Source organism: Pan paniscus, chromosome 2 (genome assembly GCF_029289425.2).
Source record: "Pan paniscus chromosome 2, NHGRI_mPanPan1-v2.0_pri, whole genome shotgun sequence".
NCBI lineage: Eukaryota > Metazoa > Chordata > Mammalia > Primates > Hominidae > Pan > Pan paniscus.
In genome coordinates, this window is record NC_085926.1 from 16,658,459 (window position 1) to 16,684,713 (window position 26,255).

General features: G+C 39.2%; 1 pseudogene; it reads right to left on the bottom strand.

Moving 5' to 3' along the window:
- Nucleotides 1-21,327: 21,327 nt before the first annotated feature.
- Nucleotides 21,328-25,992, bottom strand: LOC100980587 (chromodomain Y-like protein; annotated as a pseudogene).
- Between the last annotated feature and the right edge of the window lie 263 nt (nucleotides 25,993-26,255).

Consider the following 26,255-nt stretch of genomic DNA (forward strand, 5'->3'; position numbering starts at 1 on the left):
TTCTTTGTTTCTGTTTTTGTTGTTGTTTCTTTGTTTCTGCCTTCGTTGTTGTTTCATCTTTTTCCAATTGAGTTTGACCAGCTCTATCCAACTTGATCAAATCTGAAGCAAAGTTCCAAATCATGGGGAACAAAGCTTCTGAAGTGGCTGAATTCCACACACACAAAAAGGTGGTATGGTTGGGGGAAAAAATGGCCAGCAAAAAGAAAAAGAAAAAGGAAAGATTTTTAATTTTGACTACTTAAGGTGCTTTATTTACATAACAAGGTCACCTTTGTGCTAGCCAGGCCAAACTGAAACAACAACGGCTATTGCCCCATGCTGCAGTTCCCTTGCTAAGCATTCTGCCTTTTTTTTTTTTTTTTTTCCCCACCATGACAGCCTGGGTTTGGTTCCTAAATCAAGCCCTTTCTGGTTTGATACTTGGTACTTCTGAAATAGCAGCAATTTGCCCTAGCTGAAACATGGTAATGAGATTTTAAACGATCTTTTTAAAGGAGCTCAATGGTTAAAAGTCAGCTTAATTAAAAGCTGACATCCAAGATGCATGTGCATATGTGTACGTGTGTGTTGGTATTTAAAAGGCCTTCATGTTGTTGTTTGTTTTTTCTCTCCTCGGACTTTGTCTATTTTTTGAGCAAAAGTTTTTTTCTCCTCCGTTGACTGAATTCTGTTTTCTTCATTTATTTCTGCTGTCTCTCCTTTCTCTTGCACCTTCTGTTGCATGAGGGACCTAAAATAGCTTATAATAGCTGGGGTTCCTTAAAGAAAATGGAGAAGGTGCCAGACTCCCTTTTGGGGAGAAATCTCTATTTTTCCTTATGGAATCCTAAGAGTGTAAATAGACAAGTTTGTCTCAGCTCTTAAACTGCTTGGCTTTTGTATTGTGTTACCTGATTTTTGACTAAAATAGTTATTGCAACAGAGGCTTTTCTTGGGTTTTTAAGGAAGAATGTAGTTTAGACACTTAGAAATGCCTTTGCTTTTAAAAAAAAATTTTTTAAGTGCGCCGTAAAAACAACACATGCCTCATAATAATTCTCCCCTTGGGAAACCCAGGATTCAGTATGGGCTCTGCCCAGAGCTCAGAGATCCATTTAAAAGAAAGGTAGTCCCTATCTAAATAAAATCGGTCTCCTTATACAGTCCTACAATAGATTTCCATAACTTTATGTTTGATTTGGCATCCATCTTTAGTATCCCTCTAGCACACCAGACTTTTTCTCTCCATACCTTATAATGTAAATTTTGCTATTTGATTTTCACCTGAGTTGTTTCCTTTAATCTGCAAATGTAAGGCTATTTAGCTGACAACTGCCCAGGATTGTGAAACAGGTTATCAAGAATCTGAAAGTCCAAGATAGGAAAAAAAAGAAAAGGTTTCTATGTATCTATAAGATGTACTTCTATTGGCATGCCTAATATGTCTATATATTTATGTGTTGTCTACACAGTGTTTTAGTACTGAAAATATGTATTAAAAAAACTAATTAATTGGCTTAAAGAAAAATAAAAGTACTTAAATCAAATACTTTATCAGAAAAGGAAAGACTAGTCAAATGCTTTTTCAAGTTTACATGACTTAAGTAAAATCTTTATAAATAAGCTAGCTTTAAAATGATTGGTAAAGTAACATAAAAAATGTCTTAAGAATTGCCAGCACACATTTTTGTTTGCATATATTGATCAAGCAATTTCATACTCATCTCTGCCAAATACTATATGGGTCAAAATTTGGCATAGGTGTTATAAAACTATAAACCCACCCCAAAACAGAATGATCTTTGCTTGTGTAATCTTTAATAAATAAGACATTGGCATTGGTTTAATACAAATAGCTACATCTTGAATTTAGTAAGATTACCATAACTTCTAATCTTGTGGTTTTAGACAGTCTAGTCCACAGGCAATGAGGTTTGTTTTGGGAAAGGACTTTTATCATCTTTATTTCAAAGCTAAACTATCAACTAATTTCCTCCCAAAGTTAGTTTGGCTGTTGTCCAGGAATGAACAAGGACAGCTTGGAGGTTAAAAACAAGATGGAGCCAATTAGGTCAAAATTTTTTCACTGTCTTGTTATAATTTTGCAATGGTAGTTCCATAACTTTAAATGATGACTATTGCAGTTTCCATAAATAATCTAGGTAAATAATTAGGTAAATGTAATGGGATAAATACTTGTATACAAACTCATCATAATTTAGAATCCAAAGTTATATTACATTAAATGATAGATATTTAATTATTTGAGTATTTTCCAATAAAAATATATTCATAGAAAAACATTCTTCTAAAAAAAGTGTGTTCTTTTAAAAAAAGGTGAACAATTTTTGTCTAATTCAAAGCTTATTTAAATGTCATATATAAAACAAGGTAAAAGGAACTAGGAAATAAGAGTGATAAAAAAAGTTATAAAAATAGAGAGGAGTTTTTTGGTAAGAAAGCTTAAAGAGAAATAATTTCATTAAGAAAGAATCTTGTATGGTAAATTTAGTCCTAGAATAAAATGACTAGTTGTTTTAGAAAGACGGATGTTCAGGACAACAACTAGAAAATCCAAGCGTGTCATGAATAGTCTGTGTAAATCACAGTAAGGATTTATTTAAAAAAAAACAAAAAACAAAAACAAAAAACTTTTATATGATCAAGTTGTGTATAAACAAAAGGAAATTATAATGGTTTTTCTAGAGATTGGGCTTGATGTGAAAAAATTCTTATATACTAAATAATTGGTTAGAGCAATGAAATTTTCTTAAGGGATTGACTTAGTCATAGTTTATTATCAGAGATTTTAATTTTGTTTTAACCCGAAGTTCAACTTTTATTGCATCTCACTGTTGTCAGTTTTCTCTCCCCTTTTAAAAGATGAGAAATAGTAATGCTCTTCTTCAACTCATTTTCAGCTCATATTAGTTTTCTTCCTTAAGTTCTGTTTATTGTGGCCTGATGCTAACAATGTTTTAAAACAATTCCTATGTCATTATTATTATAAATTTTGGCTTGTTTAGAAGAGATTTAAAATTTTTTAAATTAAGGTTATTACATCTATATATCTCTATATATGCACTGTTAAAGTACTTTTGACATTGAGTTATAGGGCTTTGGCTCCTGGGTCTAAAAAGTACACAAAGTCCTGCTAAATTTTAAATACTGACAGCAAATAAAGCCCCATCTTCAGGCCCAGTAGAAGATACCAATCGAAATAAACTGCCTTCCTGAGACACAGGGCCAGAAATACAAGCTGTTCAGCTCCTCGAGGCCCATGGACTATCGTGGAAGAGGTGGACATGTGAGATTGTAAGAGCTGATTTTGAGAGATAAAATAAGTTCAGTTTCTCTATAAATTATTTATTAATGTCAAAAGCACACTGATGCAAGACCAGTATATAGGCCCCTGTGTCAGATTAACAAGGTTTTCTTGAAGCATTAACTGACCCTTAATAAAGGTTATAAAGTTTTTAAAAGGCTTATGGAAGTTATGTCTTATGGTCAAGATTAAAATTTTATAGATTGTTTATAAAATTTTGAAAAACGAATTGGCTTCTTGCTGTTTCTTTTAGGGTTTATTGATTGGAAAATGAAGTCTCCTCTCAAAGAAGGAAGGTTTTTGCCTTCTTTGGTATCCTTATCACTTTGGTTAAATGAATGACTTAGTTGATAATGACTTATGATCCTATTTTATGATATCAAGTGTTTTAAACTTTCGATATTTGACAAACTTCCCAAAATCAAATTATAAATTTGCCTCTTTCTGACCTAATTAATCCTTTAAGATATTAGTTCCCTAAAGTCCAAAAATAACATACTTGGTTTATTTGGTATAAAAATTATACAGGAAGCATTGTCATATATGATTTGGCTTTCTTTGGGCTGCATTTGTATAAATGTTATTCATATGTTTTCCAAAATTATGGAAAACTCCTATAATTCTGATATGACTTAGTGTACATTATCAGTAATAATTATAATTGTTATTGTGTGCCACAGAGGTAATAAATTTCCTTGTCAATTGTTTCTTTGACTATGGCTGCCCTACAGCCTTTTGTTATCCACTGAAAATTGTTGCCTTGTTTTGGTCCTCCTCAGAAGGTGGTTTTATAATCAGCTGTAAAACCCTAACAGGTGCTCTTGAATGCAGGTTTCTGTTAACTTTTGGAGATTATGACATCAGAATAGAAGGAAAAACTTCAGGTCTCATGGAGAGCTGAAATGTTCATAAATATCAAGCAGTATAGGAATTAACTGCATGGACTGAACTAATAGAGGACTGAAGTAATCATTTTGACTTTTTGCTTAAAACATTGTTGATCCTTTGTTTTGTTTTTTTCAGAGTGAAGAAAGCCTTTCTTTTGAGCTATTGACAGCTTTTAACAAGTTAGGATACTCCTTTGAACAAAATTTGCAACATATTTCTTTTCTCTCTACCTGATTTCTCCAGAATTTGGAAACTATTTGTGAGTATTCTTAACTTATGGCAATACAGTTATTTACATAAGTGCAATAAGAATCTGTTTTCATTTGTAACAGGACACAATTAGAGAAACTGGTTATTTTACCAAGGCTTTGACTGGAATGGTGTGCTTTCCTTTAAGGAATCAAACTTGACTTATGGAGCCAATAAAACCCCTTTGGAAAAACTGGCCTCATACCTTGTCTACACAGTCCCTGTTCAGGGTTCTGATCTATAGTAGTAAAGTATGTCACTTTCTGACAGGCTCAGGAGCCCCAAGTTTATCCTGGGACCTCAAGAGGAGAGGATCACCCAACTTATAGGTATTTGATGGTACATATCCATGGCTGGGCTCAGCTTTAAAAAAGTTTCATCTGAGATTCCTTCTGTGAAACAAAGTTCCATCAAAGCCAATTTAAAAGCCTATGTAAAAAATAATTATGAGGGAGGGCAGCCAAGATGGCCAAATAGGAACAGCTCCGGTCTACAGCTCCCAGCGTGAGCGACGCAGAAGACGGGTGATTTCTACATTTCCATCTGAGGTACCGGGTTCATCTCACTAGGGAGTGCCAGACAGTGGGCTCAGGACAGTGAGTGCAGCGCACCATGCGCGAGCCAAAGCAGGGCTAGGCATTGCCTCACTCAGGAAGCACAAGGGGTCAGGGAGTTCCCTTTCCTAGTCAAAGAAAGGGGTGACAGACGGCACCTGGAAAATCGGGTCACTCCCACCCTAATACTGCGCTTTTCTGACAGGCTTAAAAAACAGCGCAACAGAAGATTATATCCCGTACCTGGCTCAGAGGGTCCTATGTCCATGGAGTCTCGCTGATTGCTAGCACAGCAGTCTGAGATCAAACTGCAAGGTGGCAGCAAGGCTGGGGGAGGGGCGCCCACCATTGCCCAGGCTTTCTTAGGTAAACAAAGCAACTGGGAAGCTCGAATTGGGTGGAGCCCACCACAGCTCACGGAGGCCTGCCTGCCTCTGTAGGCTCCATCTCTGGGGGCAGGGCACAGACAAACAAAAAGACAGCAGTAACCTCTGCAGACTTAAATGTCCCTGTCTGACAGCTTTGAAGAGAGAAGTGGTCCTCCCAGCACACAGCTGGAGATCTGAGAACGGGCAGACTGCCTCCTCAAGTGGGTCCCTGATCCCTGACCCCCGAGCAGCCTAACTGGGAGGCACCCCCTAGTAGGGGCAGACTGACACCTCACATGGCCGGGTACTCCTCTGAGACAAAACTTCCAGAGTAATGATCAGGCAGCAGCATTCACAGTTCGCGAAAATCCGCTGTTCTCCAGCCACTGCTGCTGATACCCAGGCAAACAGGGTCTGAAGTGGACCTCTAGCAAACTCCAACAGACCTGCAGCTGAGGGTCCTGTCTGTTAGAAGGAAAACTAGCAAACAGAAAGGACATCCACACTAAAAACTCACCTGTACATCACCATCTTCAAAGACCAAAAGTAGATGAAACCACAAAGATAGGGAAAAAACAGAGCAGAAAAACTGGAAACTCTAAAAAGCAGAGCGCCTCTCCTCCTCCAAAGGAATGCAGTTCCTCACTGGCAACGGAACAAAGCTGGACAGAGAATGACTTTGACGAGTTGAGAGAAGAAGGCTTCAGACAATCAAACTACTCTGAGATACAGGAGGAAATTCAAACCAAAGGCAAAGAAGTTAAAAACATTGAAAAAAATTTAGACGAATGTATCACTAGAATAACCAATACAGAGAAGTGCTTAAAGGAGTTGATGGAGCTGAAAACCAAGGCTTGAGAACTACGTGAAGAATGCAGAAGCCTCAGGAGCTGATGCGATCAACTGGAAGAAAGGGTATCAGTGATGGAAGACGAAATGAATGAAATGAAGTGAGAAGGGAAGTTTAGGGAAAAAAGAATAAAAAGAAATGAACAAAGCCTCCAAGAAATATGGGACTATGTGAAAAGACCAAATCTATGTCTGATTGGTGTACCTGAAAGTGACGGGGAGTTGGAAAACACTCTGCAGGATATTATCCAGGAGAACTTCCCCAATCTAGCAAGGCAGGCCAACATTCAGATTCAGGAAATACAGAGAACAACACAGAGATAATCCTCAAGAAGAGCAACTCCAAGACACATAATTGTCAGATTCACCAAAGTTGAAATGAAGGAAAAAATGTTAAGGGCAGCCAGAGAGAAAGGTCGGGTTACCCACAAAGGGAAGCCCATCAGACTAACAGCGGATCTCTCAGCAGAAACTCTACAGGCTAGAAGAGAGTGGGGGCCAATATTCAACATTCTTAAAGAAAAGAATTTTCAACCCAGAATTTCATATCCAGCCAAACTAAGCTTCATAAGTGAAGGAGAAATAAAATACTTTACAGATGCTAAGAGATTTTGTCACCACCAGGCCTGCCCTAAAAGAGCTCCTGAAGGAAGCACTAAACATGGAAAGGAACAACCAGTACCAACCGTTGCAAAATCATGCCAAAATGTAAAGACCATCGAGACTAGGAAGAAACTGCATCAACTAACGAGCAAAATAACCAGCTAACATCATAATGACAGGATCAAATTCACATATAACAATATTAACTTTAAATGTAAATGGACTAAATGCTCCAATTAAAAGACACAGACTGGCAAATTGGATAAAGAGTCAAGACCCATCAGTGTGCTGTATTCAGGAAACCCATCTCACATGCAGAGACACACATAGGCACAAAACAAAAGGTTGGAGGAAGATCTACCAAGCAAATGGAAAACAAAAAAAGTCAGGGGTTGCAATCCTAGTCTCTGATAAAACAGACTTTAAACCAACATAGATCAAAAGAGACAAAGAAGGCCATTACATAATGGTAAAGGGATCAATCCAACAAGAAGAGCTAACTATCCTAAATATATATGCCCCCAATACAGGAGCACCCAGATTCATAAAGCAAGTGCTGAGTGACCTACAAAGAGACTTAGACTCCCACACAATAATAATGGGAGACTTTAACAATCCACTGTCAACATTAGACAGATCAACAAGACAGAAAGTTAACAAGGATACCCAGGAATTGAACTCAGCTCTGCACCAAGCCGACCTAATAGACATCTACAGAACTCTCCACCCCAAATCAACAGAATATACATTTTTTCCAGCACCACACCACACCTATTCCAAAATTGACCACATACTTGGAAGTAAAGCTCTCCTCAGCAAATGTAAAAGAACAGAAATTATAACAAACTGTCTCTCAGACCACAGTGCAATCAAACTAGAACTCAGGATTAAGAAACTCACTCAAAACCGCTCAACTACATGGAAACTGAACAACCTGCTCCTGAGTGACTACTGGGTACATAACAAAATGAAGGCAGAAATAAAGATGTTCTTTGAAACCAACAAGAACAAAGACACAACTTTCCAGAATCTCTGGGACACATTCAAAGCAGCGTGTAGAGAGAAATTTATAGCACTAAATGCCCACAAGAGAAAGCAGGAAATGTCCAAAATTGACACCCTAACATCACAATTAAAAGAACTAGAAAAGCAAGAGCAAACATTCAAAAGCTAGCAGAAGGCAAGAAACAACTAAAATCAGAGCAGAACTGAAGGAAATAGAGACACAAAAAACCCTTCAAAAAATTAATGAATCCAGGAGCTGGTTTTTTGAAAGGATCAACAAAATTGATAGACCACTAGCAAGACTAATAAAGAAAAAAAGAGAGAAGAATCAAATAGATGCAATAAAAAATGATAAAGGGGATATCACCACTGATCCCACAGAAATACAAACTACCATCAGAGAATACTACAAACATCTCTATGCAAATAAACTAGAAAATCTAGAAGAAATGGATAAATTTCCGGACACATACACTCTCCCAAGACTAAACCAGGAAGAAGTTCAATCTCTGAATAGACCAATAACAGGATCTGAAATTGTGGCAATAAACAATAGCTTACCAACCAAAAAAAGTCCAGGACCAGATGGATTCACAGCCGAATTCTACCAGAGGTATAAGGAGGAACTGGTACCATTCCTTCTGAAACTATTCCAATCAATAGAAAAAGAGGGAATCCTCCCTAACTCATTTTATGAGGCCAGCATCATCCTGATACCAAAGCTGGGCAGAGACACAACCAAAAAAGAAAATTTTAGACCAATATCCTTGATGAACATTGATGCAAAAATCCTCAGTAAAATACTGGCAAACCGAATCCAGCAACACATCAAAAAGCTTATCCACCATGATCAAGTGGGCTTCATCCTCGGGATGCAAGGCTGGCTCAATATATGCAAATCAATAAATGTAATCCAGCATATAAACAGAACCAAAGACAAAAACCACATGATTATCTCAATAGATGCAGAAAAGGCCTTTGACAAAATTCAACAACCCTTCATGCTAAAAACTCTCAATAAATTCGGTATTGATGGGATGTATCTCAAAATAATAAGAGCTATCTATGACAAAACCACAGCCAATATCATACTGAATGGGCAAAAACTGGAAGCATTCCCTTTGAAAACTGGCATAAGACAGGGATGCCCTCTCTCACCACTCCTATTCAACATAGTGTTGGAAGTTCTGGCCAGGGCAATTAGGCAGGAGAAGGAAATCAAGGGTATTCAATTAGGAAAAGAGGAAGTCAAATTGTCTCTGTTTGCAGACGACATGATTATATATCTAGAAAACCCCATTTTCTCAGCCCACAATCTCCTTAAGCTGATAAGCAACTTCAGCAAACTCTCAGGATACAAAATCAATGTGCAAAAATCACAAGCATTCTTATACAACAATAACAGACAAACAGAGAGCCAAATCATGAGTGAACTCCCATTCACAATTGCTTCAAAGGGAATAAAATACCTAGGAATCCAACTTACAAGGGACATGAAGGACCTCTTCAAGGAGAACTACAAACCACTGCTCAAGGAAATAAAAGACGATACAAAGAAATGGAAGAACATTCCTTGCTCATGGGTAGGAAGAATCAATATCGTGAAAATGGCCATACTGCCCAAGGTAATTTATAGATTCAATGCCATCCCCATCAAGCTACCAATGACTTTCTTCACAGAATTGGAAAAAACTACTTTAAAGTTCATATGGAACCAAAAAAGAGCCTGCATCACCAAGTCAATCCTAAGCCAAAAGAACAAAGCTGGAGGCATCACGCTACCTGACTTCAAACTATACTACAAGGCTACAGTAACCAAAACAGCATGGTACTGGTACCAAAACAGAGATATAGATCAATGGAACAGAACAGAGCCCTCAGAAATAACACTGCATATCTACAACTATCTGATCTTTGACAACCCTGAGAAAAACAAGCAATGGGGAAAGGATTCCCTATTTAATAAATGGTGCTGGGAAAACTGGCTAGCCATATGTAGAAAGCTGAAACTGGATCCCTTCCTTACACCTTATACAAAAATTAATTCAAGATGGATTAAAGACTTAAACGTTAGACCTAAAACCATCAAAACCCTAGAAGAAAACCTAGGCATTACCATTCAGGACATAGGCATGGGCAAGGACTTCATGTCTAAAACACCAAAAGCAATGGCAACAAAAGCCAAAATTGACAAATGGGATCTAATTAAACTAAAGTGCTTATGCACAACAAAAGAAACTACCATCAGAGTGAACAGGCAACCTACAAAATGGGAGAAAATTTTTGCAACCTACTCATCTGACAAAGGGCTAATATCCAGAATCTACAATGAACTCAAACAAATTTACAAGAAAAAAACAAACAACCCCATCAAAAAGTGGGCGAAGGAAATGAACAGACACTTCTCAAAAGAAGACATTTATGCAGCCAAAAGACACATGAAAAACTGCTCATCATCACTGGCCATCAGAGAAATGCAAATCAAAACCACAATGAGATACCATCTCACACCAGTTAGAATGGCAATCATTAAAAAGTCAGGAAACAACAGGTGCTGGAGAGGATGTGGAGAAATAGGAACACTTTTACACTGTTGGTGGGACTGTAAACTAGTCCAACCATTGTGGAAGTCGGTGTGGCGATGCCTCAGGGATCTAGAACTAGAAATACCATTTGACCCAGCCATCCTATTACTGGATATATACCCAAAGGATTATAAATCATGCTGCTATAAAGACACATGAACACGTATGTTTATTGCGGCACTATTCACAATAGCAAAGACTTGGAACCAACCCAAATGTCCAACAATGATAGACTAGATTAAGAAAATGTGGCACATATACACCATGGAATACTATGCAGCCATAAAAAATGATGAGTTCATGTCCTTTGTAGGGACATGGATGAAATTGGAAATCATCATTCTCAGTAAACTATCGCAAGGACAAAAAACCAGACACCGCGTGTTCTCACTCATAGGTGGGAATTGAACAATGAGATCACATGGACACAGGAAGGGGAACATCACACAATGGGGACTGTTGTGGGTGGGGGGAGGGGGGAGGGATAGCATTAGGAGATATACCTAATGCTAAATGACGAGTTAATGGGTGCAGCACACCAGCGTGGCACATGTATACATATGTAAATAACCCGCACATTGTGAACATGTACCCTAAAACTTAAAGTATAATAACAATAAAATAAAATAAAAAATAATAATTATTCTTGCTGCACTATATACAAATAATTAGGCCAGGTATAATAAAGAAAACCAGTCCTCCCATGATTTGTCTTTAATAAAAATGGGAAACTGGAGAGAGAAAAATTACATTTCAAAAACTATAGCACACCTGTTGTTAGATTTTAGTCTTGCATAATGTTTTTCAACTTTTATTATTTTCTACAGTTTGGACCGAATTCTAATTTTTATTGGCTACAAGTCTTTAAAATAATGTTTTCAACTTTTCCTTCCTTTTTCCCTGTTTTTCCTGATTTGGAGTCACTGAAAACTAAGCTGTGCTTTTGTTTTTTGTTTTTTTTTTGAGACGGAGTCTCGCTCTGTCGCCCAGGCTGGAGTGCAGTGGCGCGATCTCGGCTCACTGCAAGCTCCGCCTCCCGGGTTCACGCCATTCTCCTGCCTCAGCCTCCCGAGTAGCTGGGACTACAGGCGCCCGCTACCACGCCCGGCTAATTTTTTGTATTTTTAGTAGAGACGGGGTTTCACCGTGTTAGCCAGGATGGTCTCGATCTCCTGACCTCGTGATCCGCCTGCCTCGGCCTCCCAAAGTGCTGGGATTACAGGCGTGAGCCACCGCGCCCGGCCTTAAGCTGTGCTTTTGTAAAGCCATGCAAACTGAAGCTAGACAACTTAAACTTCAGAAGAAAATAATGGCAACCTGTTTACATACATAAGCCACATTCATACCTGCCTACTGAAGTATGGACTACAGAGTAATGTGGCCTATATCAATTTTTCAAGATTGTTATTTTGTTTGTTGTTGTTTTTATCCCTTCTTCCCCCTACTTTCTCTTCATGGGACATGCGACTTCACAACCTGCTAAAAATTAGTTTTTCTAAGAACTTGAGACCTACTTGTCTAGGAATAAACTGTCCTGGCCATGAGAGATCAGACAAAGTCTAAGACCAGAGATTCATTTTCTTCTTAAATGCTTTCTCCAAAAGATTTTACAAAGAAAAAGGGGGAAATGTAGAAGAAAATAAATCTTTGGGCCCCCAAATCACTAAGTTAAAGGGAAAAGTCAAGGGGGGAACTGCCTAGGACAAACTCACCTCGCATTCTATTCAAAGTCATCCCTCTGCTCACTGAGATAAATGCATATCTGATTGCCTCCTTTGGAAAGGCTAATCAGAAACTCAAATAGCATGCAACTGTTTGTCTCTCACTTACCTATGACGTGGAAGGCCCTTTCCTCCTTCAGGTTTTCCCGCCTTTCCAGACTAAACCAATGTTCATCTTACCTATGTTGATTGATGTGTCATGTCTCTCTAAAACATATAAAAGTAAACTGTGCTCTGACCATCTTGGGCACATGTCTTCAGGACCTTCTAAGTCTGTGTCACTGGTGCACATCCTCAACCTTGGCAAAATAAACTTTCTAAACTAACTGATACCTATCTCAGATTTTTAGGGTTCATAGAGGGTTGGTAATATTCCATACTTGGGTGAGTTTCCAGGGTTGGTAATACTCCATACACTTACTGCTACACATGGATGCCAGAGGACACAGAATCCTGAGGAAACAGACATTTCATGTTTGGAGCCCTCCCAGTCCCAGATTCCTCCCATGTGTCACTTCCTTTGAGGGGTTCTGATTTGTATCCTTTTTGCTATAATAAAACTGTTATGATCAAAGTATTGTTCAAAGTATAGATCAAAGATCAGCTTTCCTGAGTTCTGTAAGTCATTTAGCAACTTACTGAACATGAAGGAGTTTGTGGGGACCCTTGAATTTGCAGCCAGCTGGTCTGAAGTGAGGGTGACCCTGGGGACCCACAAACTTGGGGCTAGTGTCAGAAGTCTTGGATAGACTTTGCAGTCTGGGAGGACCTTGCCTTTCACCTCAAGTTTAGATAACTCCAGATATTAAATAACATACCTAAGGCCACACAGCTACGAACTGTTGGAGCTGGGATTTGCACCTTGGTGTCTCTGTCACAATATGTCCAGGCAGAAGCTTAGTTTTGTAACCACATCCCCCACCCCAAAACCCCCCAGCAAATAACATGTGACTGTCACTGTCATTAATCTATACTGTCCTGTTTCTCATTTCTGAGTATAGAGAAGAGGTTTTCATCTGGGGCAGTTTTTCCCCCCATAGAATATTTGGTAATGTCTGGAGGCATCTTTTGGGGAGGATCCTACTGGTATCTAGTGGGTAGAGGCTAGGGATGCTACTTAACATCCTATAAGGCACAGGTCAGCCCTCCCTCACAACAAAGAATTACCCAGCTTAAACATCAACCATGCTGAGGTTCAGAAACCCTAGTATAGAGGTATGTTCTGTGCTGGAATTGCATAAGTGAGAGAACCACCTTCTGTATTAGTCTGTTTTCACACTGCTCTAAAGAAATACCCAACACTGGGTAATGTATAAAGGAAAGAGGTTTAATTGACTCACAGTTCCACATGGCTGGGGAGGCCTCAGGAAACTTACAATCATTGTGGAAGGGGAAGCAGGCTTGTCTTACATGGTGGCAGGTGAGAAAGAGAGTGAGTGTGAAGGAGGAACTGTCAAACACTTATAAAACCATCAGATCTCACTCACTATCATGAGAACAGCATGGGGGAAACTGCCCACATGATCCAGTCACCTCCCTCCCTTGACATGTGGGGATTACAGGTCCCTCCCTTGACACATGGGGATTATAATTCAAGATGAGATTTGGGTGGGGACACAGAGCCAAACCATATGACCTTCTTATATGTGTTTCTCAATGCTCTGGGAAAGGGTAACACCTAGAAATAACATGACAAATCAAAGTACAAGGTAATTAAGCTATGATCATCATCATTCTCTTAACTCCTGAGATGTAGCTTCAAGCAGGATATTCTTTCATAGGAGGAATGATAATGTTGGGGCTTAGAAAACAATACCCCAAAGTATGGTGCATTGGCATGCTGAGTACTTTGAACTGAAGGATATTGAAAGGACCTCAGAAGCAAAGTATCTTTCTGATCTTCTCCTGCCTTCCTGTCCCCTGCTCGCCTTTTGCCCCCAAGGCAGGTCATATAAACTAGAGCACATCTTTCCCAAGGTGGGTTATAGAAACTAGCAATACTACTCTAACCTTCCCCTGCCTTTCTGTGTAGGAGCTGAACACAAATAAATTCTATGACCTGCTTTGTCTGATCTGATAGTGGGTCATAAGACCCTCATTCCACAGGGGACCTGCCCTATACCTGGGAAGAAGGAACGCTGCACAGAAAGGCTCAGAAGAATCTGAACAGACAGGCTCTTCTGGGTTCCCCACTCAGTCTATTATCATCAGATCGTTCTCTTTTTTATCCAATCACATTTTTACACGGCTATCCATTCTTCATTGAACCGAAGCATAAAAATAGTTTTCCTGGGTCTTCGGGTCCTCATTTCTGAAGGCGTCCAAGTCATAAGAAACTCTGATTAAATAAATCTGTTATGCTTTAGTTCTGGGATACATGTGCAGAATGTGCAGGTTTGTTACATAGGTATAGATATATGTATGCCATGGTGGTTTGCTGCACCTATCAACCTGTCACTTAGGTTTTAAGCCCCACATGCATTAGCTATTTGTCCTAATGCACTCCCTCCACTAGTCCCCCATCCCTGACAGGCCCATCCCTGTGTCCATGTGCTTTGATTGTTCAACTCCCACTTATGAGTGAGAACATGTGGTGTTTAGTTTTCTGTTCCTGCATTAGTTTGCTGAGGATGATGGCTTTCAGCTTCATCCATGTCCTTGCAAAGGACCTGATCTTATTCCATTTTATGGCTGCATAGTATTCCATGGTATATATGTACCACATTTTCTTTATCCAGTCTCATTGATGGGCATTTGGGTTGGTTCCATGTCTTTGCTATTGTGAACAGTGCTGCAAATAAACATATGTGTGCATGTATCTTTATAATAGAATGATTTATATTCCGTTGTTGTTAACTCATCTTTTGAGAGTTGAGAGTCTGCCATGACCCTTATAATGGGTGAGAAAAGGTATCACACTTCCCACCCCTATAATAGTTGCCTCCTAGTTAAAGCTATTGTTCCCTTGGATAATATGTTAGTTTGAGTCCTCTAAGAAGGAGACTCCAAGACAAAATTAAATGTGCAAGAAATGTATTAAGGGAAATGCTCATAAGAGAAAATAGGGAAGGACCATGGGAAGGCAGAAGGAAGACCGGATGGTTGGGCAGAAGCATCTGAGGTTGCAGTATCATCCTTGTGAAAATGTGGTAAGGCTGTCAGAGTGTCCTTGTGCCAAAGTCACCCATCAGAGAAGTCCTGCATCTTGAGGCCTGCACAAGTATCTCTGCCTTTGCTCAATCCATGGCTGAGCAACCCATGGGAAGTGCAGCTTTGTGCAAATGCAGCAGTGGACATCTAAGTGCAGCACCTGGGGCTGTCGGTCAGTTTTGCTCACTGCAGTTGGAGATTACAGAGGCACATTCTCACAGCCACTGCAGCTAACAAGCACATTTCTCAAATTAGCATTTTTAGTGTGATATCTGGCTTTTCCTTTCAGACTCCTGAAATTACAAATAACTAGTTGCACCTGTTTTCCAAATTTACCACTTCTGCTCTCAGAATATAGATCAGAAAGTTTCATGTCTGTCTTTGAAAATTTTATTATTGCTAAAATCTAAGATGACTCAATAGCGTCATTTGGAGTTGACCTGATCAGACCAGGACACACCATCCCCAAAATATAACTGTAGAAGACCAGAATCTGCCACCCCAAATATCCCTCTTTTGCATAAGGATTATTTTGAGTTGGTTATTTTGAGAAACTGCAGACAAAGGAGTTCTGAAAAGTTACCCTTTTGTAGGAGAAATTTGCATCTATATCCATTTGTAAGGGTGTCTCCCTGTCTGCACCAGGGATGAGAAGGATAACTAAACTACTAGAGACTCTATAATCAATGGAGAAGGCGTCCATTAAATCTGCATAACAAATCTGACCTGTTTTAGTGTTTTTCATGGTTATTACATCTTAATGGAAACTCTCCCCACACCCTTCTTTCTTTGTTTCAGAGAATAATGGGATTTAAGCCTGAATTCTAAGACTACCCTTTTGAGATCTACTCTATAGATGTACTCATTGATCTTGTTTTCTCCTTTGTATACAAGAGGTACACATTATTAAACTTTTGTTTGCTTTTCTCTTGTTAATCTGTCTTTTGTTAAATGGAGTTCCAGCTAAGAACTCATGAAGGGCGGAAGAGAAAATTATTTTCCCCCTCCTACAGACCCTTTAAAAAGTTCTACAGACATCCAATAATGTGTGATCCACAAAAGACACTTAGCTTCATGTGGATTTTCAAGACATTTGTCATTTAAATAAAGCTTGACTTTCACATTCACACCAAATTCTACAGTGTAGAACCTTATTTTTGAAGACATTAGCTCTTATTCTTAAAGATTTAAGGAATCTTTATTTTTATGATACTAAAAAAATCTTACTTTTTATAATATTGCACATAAATGTAAAGTGTTAAAAGTCTGGAAGAATATATAACAACTCATCAACAATGAATACCTCTGAGAGGTTTTAACATTTTTCTTTGTATTGATTCAGAATTACATTTGGCTGTCTATTTAGAAACCTAAGAAACAGAGGCTCAGGCAAATTGGGGAGTCATTTTTCTCACATAGTGAGGAGTCTGAAAGCAGGTAGTTCAATGACACCAGAGTTAAGGTCTCTGTGAGACTCTCAGCCTTTCCTTCTTGGTCACAAAGTGGTAGCTACTGCTCCAGCCATTCTGTCCAGAGGAGGAAGAAGGAAAGAAAAGGGATGAGGAGCAATTGCCAGCCAAGGCACTCCATTTATTTATTTATTTATTTATTTTTGAGATGGAGTCTTGCTCTGTCTCCCAGTCTGGAGTGCAGTGATGCGATCTCTGCTCACTGCAACCTCTGTCTCCCAGGTTCAAGCGATTCTCCTGCCTCAGCCTCCTGAGTAGCTGGGACTACAGGCATGTGCCAGCATGCCTGGCTAAGTTTTGTATTTTTAGTAGAGACAGGGTTTCACCATTTTGGCCAGGCTGGTCTCGAACTCCTGACCTCAGGTGATCCGCCTGCCTTGACCTCCCAAAGTGCTGGGATTACAGGTGTGAGTCACCGTGCCTGGCCAAGACATTTCATTTTAAAGACAGCTTTTCAACAAGCTCCACCCCACAACCTCTAATTTCCCTGTTGACCACACCTTCTGCAAAGGATACTTAGCAATGTTGTTTTTAGCTATACACATTGACATTCTGAGTAAAGTTAGGGTTCTGTTGGTGATGGAAAAAAATCACTTAATCTCTATTTCAACCTCCTTTTATCCCAGTTGTTACAAGATGTATTCTAGTCAACTCTTGGTTAACAAAGTCAGTTTAGCATTTTTATAGTTAAATCACACTTAAACTCAATCAATTCAGATTTCACCTATTTATTTCTCCTTTGCCCTGGGAAGAGCTGGGGAGAGGGGTGTCTATGTGCTGGATAAAGCATGCCATGGAGGTGGAAGTGGTGGTGGGCTCTGGTCCTTGGTAGTCCACACTGACAACTATGGAGCTGTCTGTGGTCTCAGATGTCCATTTCAGACTTATTTGCTGTGCCCTCCTTGTCCTGGAATGCTATCATTTTTACTCTAGAGCTGCCATACCATCTTGCCCCCAAGAACTCTCTGTGAGGTCTGCCATCTTCTAGAACATTGATTGGGAACAAGGCTGAGACAGAATAGGGGCCCATAATAAGGAAGCCAAGCATGGAAATAAAGGAAAATCTTGAGTTCCTTCAAGAGACATTCCAGGAACCTAGTTAACCTTGAGATGTAAATAAGCAACCTGATAAGCAAGAAGGTAACGATAGTTTAAAACAATAGCCACCCAAGAAAATTAAAGCCACAAGATGTTTGTTTCCCTGTAGAAACTAAAGATGACATCTTCACATATATCACTGCGTTGTTTTTCAGACTCCTATCAGATGGGAAATGCCAACTGCTGCCATGTAGACCACAGATAAGGGGGAGCTGAAGACTGAACTCTGTCCACCATTCTTTGTTCTAAATTTCCTCCTGAGGGGCCTAGAGAAATTCACATCCACAGGCCACACCTTAACATTTTTTTTTGTTAACCCTAAGTTTTTAGACAAAGCCTTGCTTCCTTAACCAATTGCAAATCAAAGAATCTCTGAATCTACCTATGACCTGTAAACCCCCTGCATCAAGATATCCTGCCTTTTGGGGCCAAACCAATGTAACCTCCATGTATTGATTTACAGTTTTGCCTGTGTAAACCAAAAGGTGACTGAGGTAGGTGTCTCAATTGATTAGAGGTTTATTTAGCCAAAGTGGAGGACATGCCTGGGAAAACCACAAATCATAGGAGAATTTGTGATCTATGCTTTTGCCAAGGGTGTCGTGAACTTCAGTATTTAAAGGGGAAAGAGCAAATAGGAGGGAGGGAGGCAGTGAGGCAGATCATTACATTCTTGTGAGGCTCTAAGTAGCCTTACTAAATCTACGTTTTACATATGAAAATAGGGAGTAGTGGAAAAGTCAATAATGCATTGTCTCATTCCCAGTAAATCTATATTTTATATAAGATACATTTTAGGGAGGCAGAAATTACAGGCAAAAGCATAAATCAATACATGGAAGGTTTACATTGGTTTGGCCCAGAAAGGTAGGACATCTTGAAGTAGGCGCTTCCAGGTCAAAGGTGGATCCAAAGGTTTTCTGATTGGCAATTGATTGAAAGACTTAAGCTTTGCCTGAAGAGTTTGAAGTTAGCATAAAGAAACGCTTGAGTTGAGATAAGGGGTGCTGTGGAAGCCAGGGTTCTTGTCATGTAGCTGAAGCTTCCAGATAGGAGGTTTCAGAGAGAATAGATGGTAAATTTCCCCTACTGGGCCTTACAAGGTGTCAGACTCTCCAGAAGAAGACCTAGCAAGGGAAGGAGATTCTTTACAGATTGCAAATTTTTCTCACAGAGACAGCTTTGCAGAGTCATTTCAAAATATGTAAAAAAATACATTTTGGGGTAAAACACTTTGATTTCCTTCAGGGCTTACTGTCTGTCATGTGATGCCATACCAGAGTCAGGTTGGAATTTGGTATCCAAAGAGTCTGTTTGGTCAGTCTTGTGATCTCTATTTTAATGTTAACATTGGTTGGTTGTGCCTAAATTCCAAAGAGAGGAGGGTATAACGAGGCCTGTCCAGCTTTCCCTTCCCATCACACCTGAACTAGTTTTTCAGGTTTCTTTGGGACCACCTTGGCCAAGAGAGGGGTCCATTTAGTCAGCTGAGGGCTTAGAATTTTAATTTTGGATTACAAGGTAAACAAAAATATTTTATTCTCTCTTAATGTTACATGAAAATCTTGTTCAAAAGAGAAAACCAAATTTACCTTTGTATTTAGTGTATTATTAAAAGCTAATTGTATGTATGTATGTATGTGTGTTTGTGTGTAAGAAATGTTAGTTTGATTTAACCAGTTTTCACAGCTGAATACTTATTCTATAAAAACTTTACAGATTATGCAGTTTATATATAGTTCAAACTACTGAATGAAAAGGTAGGCCCCACAGATGCAAAACTACTGTACCCATCAATCCAAGGTAAAGGTAGATTTACACACTGTACAGCACTTTGCATGGCTGGGGTGGTGGTCAGTTCTGAGTATAAACTTCAACATTGTACAGAAATAAGGTTTTGATTTTTTTTCACTCTTCATACATTCAATATGATTGCAAACTCAGAAGCCTAACTAATAATAAGTGATATGGTTTGGCTATATACCCACCCAAATCTCACCTTGAATTGTCATAATCCCTATGTGTCAAGGGTGGGGCCGGGTGGAGATAACTGAATCTTGGGGACAGTTCTCCCCATACTGTTCTTGTGGTAGTGAATAAGTCCTATGAGATCTGATGGTTTTATAAATAGGAGTTCCTCTGCACAAGCACTCTTGCCTGCTGCCATGTAGGACATGGCTTTGCTTCTCCTTTGCCATCTGCCATGATTGTGAGGCCTCCACAGCCATGTGGAACTGTGAGTTCATTAAACTTCTTTCCTTTATAAATTACCCAGTCTCAGTTATGTCTTTATTAGCAGCGTGAGAACACACTAATACAGTAAGCATCTGTAGTCTGGAATGAGTACTCACTCCTGGAAGGAATTCACTTGTCTACCCACACAGGGCACTCTTGGACGCCATATTGTATTAGTATATTGTATAGACATAAAAGCAGAGGCCAAGAACATTAAAAGTTGAAAATAAGGTAGTTCTTTTTTTGTTTTGAAAGGAGTTTCTGCAACTAATACTATGTTAAAAGAACTTTAACTTATTAAATAAAATATATTCTAAGTGAACCTCAAAATTGCATTTTATAAACATAAAAATACTTTATTTTGATGTAATACATTAGTCATATCTGCAAATAGAAAATGAAAACTGCATATAAGGTAATATTTCTGACCCAGTAATAAAAAGCACTTTGGAGTTATTTTTTATTTTATTTTTTTTTAAGGGTCAGAAAAACTATTTAAAGCTTGGTAAGACTAACATAACTTAGATATTCAAGATTAAGCTATTTAGTGATTCACTAATATTACAAAACAAGCTTTCTTTTAGAGAGACAGTGGTTTCTTCATGCTAACTGGGAAAAAGCTGGACATATTTAAAAAAGAAGAGGAAACCAATTGGTATCTCAGCATGAATCCTAAGCATATGTTTGGTTTAGGGGTGTGCTCGCCAGTGGATTTTTAATCAGAAAGATTTATCTTACAAGATAAGTCTCACTTTTGATTTAGAATTTCCCATCTCTGAAGTATTTGTACCTTCTTGGAGACAAAGGCAATACCTCAGACATTCTGTATCTCTGTGTTAGGGAGGCTGGCTGATACCCCTTTAGATTCTGTATTCTAGAAGAAAAAGATGAGAAAAACATTATCAAACATTACTCTAGACTTTTCTGCAATTCAAAACTAATAAAATAGAATTCCATTTTTTTATATTGTACTAGCCAAAGAAAACGAAAATTAGAGCTTCCAAGAGCAGTCTAGTGCTCACCATTATACTTTTACACTTGTGTGGACAAAGCAGCTTTGTAGTTACTTATTTTAAAGCTACAGTACTTAAAAACTTCTTGATAATAAATAACTTGGGTATTTCCAGTCCTGCTTCCAAGCATGAACTATGCGTGAGCTTATTTCAGGCTGCAAGAATGGATTAGGGAAACCAATGATGTTCTTCTGCTCAGCCCATCCCAGTGACATCAGCTGGCAGCTTAATGGTCACAACTCATCAATTTTCCTCTGCAAGCACTTTAACATGGAGTCCATCAGTTTGGCCAAGCCCCAGATTTTCTTCAGCACTTTGCACTCCCTCTCATTGGCTTGCTCCAACTCCATCTTCATGTTGCGGCACACAAGGGCTTCGGATTCCTCAAGCACAACTGGATTACATGAGGCAAACTCCGTAATTCAAATCATAACCTCCTGGGTGAAGGTCCCGGGCCAAAATACCTGGGCTACCAGACCTTTACCACAGGCTTCCTGTGTGGTCATCTTCTGCCCACTGAGCAATATCTCATTTGCAAATGCCCCTTCCATTACTTTAGGAAACAATGGTAGAACAGCCATCTGGATTCTGTCCAAAGATAGTAGAGAGTGGTGGAAACCAAGCCTTTTCATTAGTACAGACCACATTGCAAAGAGGCAATATAGATGCGCTTAGCCTAATGGCTGGGCCATTGACTACTACAATAATAGATTTCTGAAACTGTATGAAAGTATTCACAAAGTTTCCGGTAGCTTCTGCTGTTCTAGTGCTTTCTCTTTTGATGTCATTTGTTGAATGCTATATAAAATAAATAAAGTCAAGTGCACAACAGAAGGCACTGCCAATGGCACTGAGCAGCATAAGCTTGCTGTTTTCAGCAGCGGCTGTGCTCAAAGCACTTTGGATTTCTCTTTTTTTTTTTTTTTTTGAGACAGAGTCTCACTCTGTTGCCCAGGCTGGAATACTGTGGCACCATCTCGGCTCACTGCAACCTCTGCCTCGTACCTTTCCCATTAACAACTAGGGCCCTGGTCATGGCTGTAGTCATGGGGCCAGACACCCAAGGCACTAGTGGGTGTATTCAGGGCCTGTTTCCCATCCTGACCTGCTCTATGCACAGGGGTCCAATAAAGCTCCAACTTACTATTCTCCAGCCGCTATTCTATAGCTCCAACTGGCTATTCAGTCACCACCATAATCTCCTGACCCTGCTCAACAGGGTCCAGTTTCTGGGGGCTCTTGTTCTGAAAGCCATTCTCTGTGGTCCTGCTCTTAATGGGGCTCATAAACACAAATATCTTGACACTTGACTTTGCTAGGTCAATATTCTTCCAGCTAGAGAGAGATGGAGCTGTGTTTTTCCTGAACTTCTGGGTAGCAGCAAACAACTGGCTGTTTTTAGACTCTTAGTGTTTGCCAATCTCTAGTGACTTAGGAGAGGTCTTATCAAAGCTTCTGTTGGTGGATCTGGAGATTTATTTCCTAGCATTGTTTGGAGAGTGCTATTTGTTCTGGTCAGTGTGCTCTCTTTCTGCTTTTTGATGTGGTGTCTGCATTCCTCATGTTTCACAAGATGGCACTCTGGTTTCCAAGTGTGATCCTCACTGTCATAGACCTTCCATCAAACCAAATACTCTGTCTTCCCTTCTTATTTTTCCTTTTGTCAACAATTCTTTCAGCCTGTCCTGCTCTAGTTGGTGGAGGCCAACATAATCCATTTTACTCCTTTTCCAAATCCTGTGTACCTAAACCGTCGATCACTGGAAACCAGTACTACCCAAGATAAAACTCTTCAGATCAGGAATCACAGCCATTTCCTGCCTTAGGAGAACAATGACTTAAAGCTAATTTTTCATAAAACCTTATAAATAAACAAAACCATCCAATCTCAATCAGTTAGACCACAAGGTAAGATTTCCATAAGCCTTTAAAAAACTTTTTCAATCTTTTGTTATAGAGTGGATTGACCCTACAAAAAAGAAACAAACAAATAAAACCCTGTTAGTCTGACACAGGGGCCCAGACTCTCACATCGGTGTGCTTTGGATATTAATGCTTAACTTATAGGAAAACTAAATAATCCCTTTTACATTTTAGCCAATTTAAGCACACACAGAATTCCTTTCACAAGATCAATTTCATAAACTTTCTATAACTTGCTTAAACCTTCAGTTTTGTCCTGTCATTGTACCTTAGGACAAAAATTTACATTCTTTTTCACCTTTCTATATTCATATAGCTTTACTTGACACTGTTTTTACTTCTTTAATTAAAAATAATAAAAATCCTCTAAACCAGGTAAAATTACTTTCCCTTTAACAAAAATCACATTTCTATGCCTTCTTATAATTTTTTTTTTATCAAAGCTCATCTTACTTTCCTTATATACTTTTATAAAAAATCCAGGCTCTAAAAAAAACGGTTACAGTAAGGCCTAAAGACAGGTGGCGCTCTCCCTGGCCCAGCTATGCCTCCTGGTTCAGCTGCGAAGGGCCATGCCTTATCTGCAGCTCTGTTTTTTGTCCTGAGCTCTGCATCTGATACATAATTAAAAATGGCACCTCTTAGGTTTTTCACTAAAAATAAGAGTTGCTAAGAGTTAACATTGTAATTAATGTAAACCTGATCCAAATATATATAAATTGGAAAATTGAAACTGCCTTTGCAAAATTATAACTGAGGAAATTATGACAGTGAAAGAAATCAGACCTAACCGACTCCATCTTGCTTCTAACCTTTAAGCTGTTCTTGTTCGTTCCTGGGCATAGGCCGAACTAACTTTGGGAAGGAACTCAGTTCATGGTTTGATTCTGAAACAAAATTGATAATAGTCCTTTCCAGAAAAGACCCCCTTCTTGCCTGGGAACCAGTCTGCCTAGGCAGGACTAACAAATTACCTACAAGATTAGAAAGTACAGTTTGGAGGTCATGCAGCCTCTGGTTCCAAGAATCTGAACCTCCCCAAATTGCTTCTGGGGATAACATCACTATTGTAAAACCTAAGGTGAGTGCTTGAGATATTTTACAGACTCTGCACTCCATGGATCAGCTGACACCACTCAGACCTGTAATCTGGCTCAACCAGTTCTGCCATCCCACCCAGGAACAGAAGACAGCAAGAAAAACTCGCTTCGACCCCCTATGATTCAATCTCCAACCTGACCAATCACCAGCCCCCACTTCCGAAGCCCCTGCACGCCAAATTATCTTTAAAAATTCGGATCCCCAAATGTAATAATAAAACTCCAGTCTCCCACATAGCCAGCTGTGTGTGAATTACTCTTTCTCCATTACAATTCCCCTGTCTTGATAAATTGGCTTTGTCTAGGTAGTGGGCAAGGTGAACTCATTGGACGGTTACACTTCCACAGTGTTCCTCTCTATAAGGACATTCCCCAGAGGCCAGTGAACAACCCAAGCCAATCAGCCCACTCTGTGATCAACTCATTCCCTATTTAATATATACTCCATGGTCAAGTCTTTTTTTCACAATACAAAACAATTTCTGGTACCCCCAAAAGCCAAACAGTTTAGGTAACACAATCCAAAAGAGACTGAAGATGGCAAAGAGGAAGGAGGAACAGGGTGGAGTAAAAATAAATAGAACAATTTTTAAGAAAGGAAGTGAGCAGAAGTACCAAACATGTAATGTTATTTTAATGTTTCAGTCAACTAAAAAATTCCTAAAAATAGAATCCAAAAAGAGAAAAAGAGTAATGGCCATATATATATATAATCTACCTTAGATATCAACTTTTAATTAAGCTGACTTCTACTCGTAGATCTGGAGTTTTGGAGTAAGCCAATTCCACTCAGATTTTTAAAATAATCCCTTCAAATCTCTTATTACCAGATTTTAGCCGGGACAAATAGCTGATATTTTTGGCTTTTGAACATCCTTACCAAAGATATCCTCTCAGTTACCTTAACCGAAGTTATAACCACAAATGCACGCACGAGGTATCTCCAAAGAGGTGACAAGTAGTTTTTACAAGATCCAGAATCACCCCAAAAATAACTAAGAGAAAGGAAACTTTCACTAGCCATAAACAGGGTCTAACCCACATTTCTTTCAGGCCATATTTTCTAGGGTCTTAGCTTTTCAGCTTACTGTCCATACATGAAGACCCAAGAGCCTTGGGTCCCCCATCACAGACAGAAGACAGGAAATCAAAAGCTGTCCACAGAAGGGGAAAAGATCAATAGTACATTGGTACCCCCAAAGCCACATAAATATTAAACCAAGACAGGCTGGTTCCCTGACCAGGAATCAAACCCATGCTGTGGAGGGTTTTAACTATTAGGCCACCAGGTAGAATGGCCATTGTTGTTCCCTAATCAGGAAGCAAACCCAAGCTGTGGTGGAAATTTTAACCACCAGAACTATTTTCGGTCAGATTTTGCTCTTAATTTAGTCAAGATAATTTTTAAGGCTAGCCATGAAACTATTAGGCTTCCTTTAAAATATCTGATCTTTTCATTAATAGTTTAGAATAGGAGATCTCTAAAATCTTTAAATTAATAGCACAATGAGAGAGAGAGCCTGGAAAGGCAGTCGTCTTATATGAAACATTTCAGATAGTCAAATTTTGATTTTTCTTAAGTGGCTGGGGTTTCTAGAGGTGGAATTTGACTTTCTACAGCTGCAGGGATTTTAGTCAGCTTTAGAGGGGGCCAGAAGTTCGTTAAATCTAACGGAAGATGGACAGAAACAAACAGACAAAAAATACAAAAAAGCAATCAAACAATTTGCATAAAATTGAGATTTCTGAGCATGAGGAGAAATTATAGCCAACTGACGGTAAGCCTTGACTTTCAGCTACTAAATCCCCAAATGACACCCCAAACCAGCTCCTTACCTGGAGATGGGGCACAAGCTGAAAACTGCTCTCTGCCATCACGGAAGCAGGAAAGTCTTCTTCCTTGTTAGAAGTAAGAACTCTCAGAAAAGGAGTTCTGCAGTGGAATAAACTTCAGATCTCAACTGGAAATTTTTGAGTGATTAGGGATCTCTGGAGGGAGAAACTCTCAGACTTCAGCAAATCATCCAATAGGTCAGAGCAATAAAGAGCTCCAGCTGGTACTAGGGCCCCAGTAGGAGAGTTGCTACGGGCCAAGAGCCAACTCCACTCAGAAAGCCCCTTTGTGGTTACCAAAATGT